This window comes from Neophocaena asiaeorientalis, unplaced genomic scaffold (assembly GCF_003031525.2).
Source record: "Neophocaena asiaeorientalis asiaeorientalis breed wild unplaced genomic scaffold, Neophocaena_asiaeorientalis_V1.1 scaffold330, whole genome shotgun sequence".
NCBI classification, from domain to species: Eukaryota; Metazoa; Chordata; class Mammalia; order Artiodactyla; family Phocoenidae; genus Neophocaena; species Neophocaena asiaeorientalis.
In genome coordinates, this window is record NW_020175667.1 from 3441967 (window position 1) to 3448304 (window position 6338).

Genomic DNA, 6338 nt, shown 5'->3' on the forward strand with positions numbered 1-6338 from the left:
GTGATAGAACATTGCATAATTGGCCAGATGCACAATGGCTGGTATTTTTGCAGTCTTCTGTAACAGAGGTAGAGACCACTGCCCAGGGGAAGTTTCTGGAGAAGTCGGACCGATGACCTCTTTACATGGTTATTTCTGTCTTCGTGTTGTACAATCCTAAATAGAAGGTAGAGAGGACACATAAATTTGGGGGGATTTGTACCTGAAAATTATTCAACAGCAGAAAGGGTAAAAATAATTTTCTTCTTCCTGATGATGAAAATATTTCACAGAATGAAATCATACTCTAGCTGTAATCTTATTAGCAGCATAGCCAATAGTTCCAGGAGGCTACCTGTGCAATTCCAAACCTCAGCATGCTAAAGTCCTGGGAAAATCTTATATAAGGGCATCATCCATCCATCTTTCATGTCCATCTAACACTATGCCTTCTGCATGTGCACTTAACAAATATGTGTTTAATGAAAGTGCATTTTTGCAGGTGTGGCAAGCAAAGCTGCTCATAATGCAGTCCACTCACATTTTGAAGCTTTTCTCTTTGTTATAGAGTCAGGCACTTCCTTTGATTCTTAATGATGCATATCCTCCTTTTTTTTCTTCATCCTAACACGGAAAACCAGAAAGGCAGTTGTTAGCCACACATCAGAATACAAGCGTCCATAATAACATGTGAACATATTAAAGAAAACATCAAAACTAAATTATTCATTATACTAATTTACTTTACAAACCTTAGTTATCCAAGTGTAGATAAGACTCTGAGGAAACTGTATCAGTGTTTGAACGATTTAGGAAAGAATATCCCCCCAAATTGTGGGACAAAGAACACTATGAGAGCCAAAACGTAAAGGGGAATTTTAATTTAAATCCTCAAACCATCAATGAACCCAAAAGAATTCAAATTAGATTAAAAGTAGATAGATATGCAATAAAATGTTGTATAAATACGATGGGCTCTTGTTAACCACGGATTCCTCATCTGAATGTTCAACCAGCCAAAATTGGATCCGCAGTTGGATGAATCTGTGGATTCGGAACCTGCCGCTAGGGAAGGCCAATTGTACTACATCATTTATACAAGGGACTTGAGCATCCGTGGACTTTGGTATCCTCGGAGGTCCAGGAAGCAATCCCAGATGGGTACTGAGAAATGACTGGAGAGAGAGAAACAGAGACAGACCATAGTTATCATTAGTATTTTCAAATATGTTCTCACACAAAGTAAGTTAAGAACCACTGGTCTAGGACCCAGTCCACCAGAAAATTCTCAATTCACCCTGGACAGAGTCTTTTCCATCTACGTACAAGAATTGCTCTCATTAAGATTTGCTTCTTTAAGTTGGCAGAATAATATTACTTAGATTCTCTTAGTAAAAGATCAGACATGTCGAGGGGATATGGGGATATATGTATAGGAATAGCTGATTCACTTTGTTATACAGCAGAACCTAACACACCATTGTAAAGCAATTATACTCCAACAAAGATGTTAAAAAAAAAAAAATGTAGGATCTAATTCCCATCCAGAGGAAAGACCTTAAACATTTAAGTGTTGTTTCAGATAGCTACCTGTCATTTTATTAACTGGTGGAAGATGAGTCTTTTCAAGTTTGGCTGTTTTCTCTTGGTTTAAGCTTTCCTATTTACTTTTCCATGTGATTATCATAAGAATAGAGCTTGTCAGATGTTTGTTTATTGGTGTTGGGTTGCTTTTAGTTTGGGGTGCTTTTTTCTTTCTTTCTTTCTTCTTTTGTGGTTGATGATTGTTTTTTTACTCAAAATTAACCACATAGCATGAGGAATTGCGTGTTGTGTAAGGCCTGTCATCAACCAGGATGGGGTTCAAATTTCACCCTAGCAGTGTTACTCTAGATAAACCAATTCCTGTGACTCTCTTTCCTCATCTGTAAAATGGAGATATAATAAATTTGGCTTAATCTGGTAAGCAGATTAAAGGAGAAATGACTATAAAGCATTTGACACATTGCCTTTTATATATTAAGCAGAGAATAAATTTTATCTATTATTATAATTCTGCATATTTTGCCTGTGTATTTGTAATCATTAAGAGTGCATATCCTAAAGCAATTATACCCCAATAAAGATGTTTAAAAAAAAAAAAAAAAAAAGAGTGCATATCCTATTTCAATATTATTACAGCAGCTGCATAACAATGAATATCAAGAAAATATTTTATACTTCCATTTCCTGTTCTAACTATTATAAGCAATAGTTTGATGAACATTTTAGAGCATAATCTTTTTGGTACTGAGAATGGATTCCTAGAAGTAAAAATTAATTGGTCATGGGTTATAAAAAAATCTCATGGCTCTTGATACACATGGTGAAATGAGTTTCCAAAAGGGTTTTGCCAACGTACCCTCATCTCAGCTATACAGAGTATCAGTTTCACTGCTCTTTGGTGAATAATGGGAATTCCTATTTACCAGTAATAAAAAGAAAAAAATTTAAAATAATGAAAAGACTCTGTACAAGTAAGCCATTGTGTTTTCAGATCTAGGAAAAAAACATTCTTTGAATGGTACACATTTCCATTCCTTCAACATCAGCAAGTTTCCGTCCAAGTGTTTTCTCAAACTGTTATATTCAACCTCTCAGGAACTTTTCATCCTACAGTCACACACCTTGTAGTTTTCTGGCTGAGCGAAGTCACAGAAGGGAAGGAGAAGTTTCCTGGTTTCCTGCCAGCTGTCCAGTTGTCCCATGAAGACCAGCGATTCACTGCCTGCCGCTGGCATGAAAACACTTCACGCAGGACCATTCCCAGAGGAAATGGGACCTAATGAGACTCATACATAAATATTTTCTTGCAAAGTGGAATACTATAGAATGACACAGCCCACATCAGACCACAAAGCATGGAAGGTATAACCCAAGGAGGCATATCACCTGAGCCCTGAAAGGGATAATCTGAGGAGGAACAGTTGGTTTGTGCCGCTTTGCAAGAGACCTAAATAAGAGCTGGTTTTGTGGCAAGAGAGAAAAAAAAAAAAGGAAAGAAAAGAAAGAGAATACTTTGGCCTTTGGTAGTGAATTTACTACACGTGAGAGGTGAGGGATTGACAATGTTGAAATGGAAATTTTCTAACTCGAGGTGACCAAGTAGAAGCTTTTTGTTCCCTTTCCACATCAATGTCCTGCTGACCCCCTCTTTCTCTTTAAAAAAATCTTGAGGAGCCCAAGAATTTCATTTGAAATCTATGTGGGCATTGTTCTAATAAGAAAGCATCTGACCACCCTCCACACCAAACTGTCCGATGAGAAGTCTCTTTTAAGATGCTATCACTTAGAAGGCTAGTTCAACGGCTTCTCCTGGCTCAGTTACAATGCAGTATTCACATAAGGCGCAAATCACAGTTGGGCTCTTTTGACATTTATGGATGGTGTAGCATTATTTATTAAATTCCAGAATCTGGTGTTGGTTAAATAGGCTAAAATGATTAGTGACTCCAAAGATGGAGACCATTGGCATGACATTTTATCCTGGCTCCATGGATGTCTGCACATGTGGGTATGAAGCACACCTAAAAGCAGGCAACAGGGTAGAAGGGATAAAGACTCAGCCTCCTATCGCTACTACCTGTGTGACCCTAATCAAGCAATGAACCTCTCTGGGCCTTTGCTGCTACTCTGTTAAATGGAGATAGTAACACCTGCCTTGCAGAGTTATGTGAGGAAAGCGCCAGTTCCCAGCACAGCGGAGATTCACTGTTGTGGCCTCTTCCGTTGTGGAGCACAGGCTCCGGACGCGCAGGCTCAGCGGCCATGGCTCACGGGCCCAGCCGCTCCGCGGCATGTGGGATCTTCCCGGGGGCACGAACCCGTGTCCCCTGCATCGGCAGGCGGACTCTCAACCACTGTGCCACCAGGGAAGATTTTTACGTCTACACACATGAGCGCACACACACGCATATGTGAATATGTGTGCGTGCACTTGAGTTTTTGAAAATCAATTACACCTCTCCATTTTTATAGCTCACAAGGTGAGTTTTGAAAAGTCAATCAAGAAAGGAAGGAAAGAAACAGATTTTCCTTTCCAACAAGAAAAAGCAATTAAACGTCAAATATGAACTGTTCCTGGGAGTAAATTTTTTTAATGGGTTAAAGGCTTGGCCATTATAGACCTCCAATATGTAATTTCTAAGAAAGGACCAGGTAATATATATTTTTTTTTAATTAAGTGGAAGATAAAACGCTAGAACCAGTGGATCCATTCAGAAACCACTTTTTTAGCCATTTTCCAGAGCTTCCTGATTGCATCATGCCTTTTAAGAGGCCCGATTTATTTAACAGCACTTTATTTTAAACCTTCATTTGTGAAAAGCATTGATTTATGATGGGCTGATTAAAGCAATGGTATCAAGCAATAATTATTTCAATTATTGGACTTTCACCAACATGCATTATTCTGGCTTGCTCTCCATTCTTTCCCCATTTTGATTCACTATAAGAGAATATGGTAGGTGACTTAATTTTGAAAAATTCCTGTACAAATGTAACATGAGAAAGAAAGGTATAGAGAGATGGACCGCTGTACCCTTTTTGATGATGTGAGGGTATGGTATTTTAATATGCTCTGACAAACTTGAACAAGTCCCTGATGGGCTCCTACTCAATATCATTTGGATTATTCAGAGCTCCAAGCCTGCTCTAATTCTCCCTGGAGCACAGAGGAGTCATAGGAATGTACATACTAAAGTTGACCCCTCGAAGCCTAGTACTTAGAATCTTGCCTTCTCTTTTCATGGACCTGGAGAAAACAGTTAAGCTCGCACTCAGATCTTTAACTCAATTCAAAATTAGCACTGTTATAATGCAGACCAGATATTCTCTCCTGATCTGAGAGCCTGTCCCGTGGACCAGGCTGGTAAATAAAACAGTGAAATTGGCCTGGAGTCATATGCTAGGGAATAGTGGCAACTTGGAAGGGACACTGTATAATGGGGGCAGCTGCTTCTGGGCCCCAGCTAATTGTCACCAGCTGTGGCCCAAACGGTCCCACATCTTTAGATTTTTCAAAAGAATCCAGAAATCCATACTGTTGTGTGAAGTTGAAGTTTCTCAGTTTCTAAAGTTTAGAAAAGCACTGGCCAAATCTAGCCGGTAGGCCACCTCTGCTCTACTCCCTAGTTGGTGCGCAAGTGGTCAATTCATCTAGTTATTGGGGAGAAGATATGCCACACATTTTTTAAATTAACAAAGTATTTTTATTCCACTATTTCACAAACATTTAATGGAAATATATTATGTGCTAAGAACTACATGCTGGGCACTGGAAAAGCAAAAAGAAAGTAACACCTAGTATCTGCCATCAAGGAATTGACAGTCTAGCTTTTATGTATATGAACTATGAAGGACTTGGGGTTTAAAATCTTAAGAGGAAAAGCAACCTAACATTGGGGCTCAATCTATCACATTGCTTTTTTTACATAGCTCCTTTGTTATCCTTCAGGTAAGTTAGTTTGTCCCTATGTTCTGCTTTGAAGCTCTCTTTTAATTTCAGGACTACTCCCATGAATGTTAAAGTCCACGTCACGCACATTCCCATTAAAACCCCCAACAGCAATTGGAAGGGAAAATTCCATTTGTACCTTGACAGTTTATCTCCATCAAATCAACTTTACAGATTTCTTAGTTTGGTGCTATTAACTAGACTCTTGCATGATTTGAATCTAGTTATTCTATGCTGCTGTAGTTTTTATAAGAGCTGATCAGCAAATGCTTTATGTATTAATCCCTCTGGAAAATCACCTTAATAACTTTTTTAACTTTTGGGGGGGAATTATAGAAGTCCCAAGACACAAATGAAAGCGTTTGGGTCCAGCCATTAGAATTTTCAGTTTAACACTTGAAAAATGATGCACCTAATTGCTTTACAGAAAAAAATCAGATCAAAGTTAAGATTCTTTCTTCTTAAACTCTGTAATTATTTCTCAGACTCCTACTTGAAGTGCCTTAAAGTACTTCCATTGAAATGTATATGGGCTTTTTCCCTCTTCCTTTTAAATATGCCTTGACTTTGCTGGGTCGCTTTTCATTGCCCTCTTTGATGGCACGACCTGAAAGGAAAGTCCTCAAACATCACCATCACTTGCATGGTATAGAAACAGACAAAACAGGTGGGGTGCAGTGCTAAGAGCCAGGCATTGCACCAATTTAAAAACAGCATTTGATACAGTCTGCAGCTCAAAAACAGGCAATTACAGGTGGTCTCATTTCCTTCTTTGCGTACAGTTCCCAGTCAACCCTTTACATATAGATCCCCTTCCCATCCTCTTTTTCCCAGCCCATCCCCATAGCAAGCTCATGTATGGCTT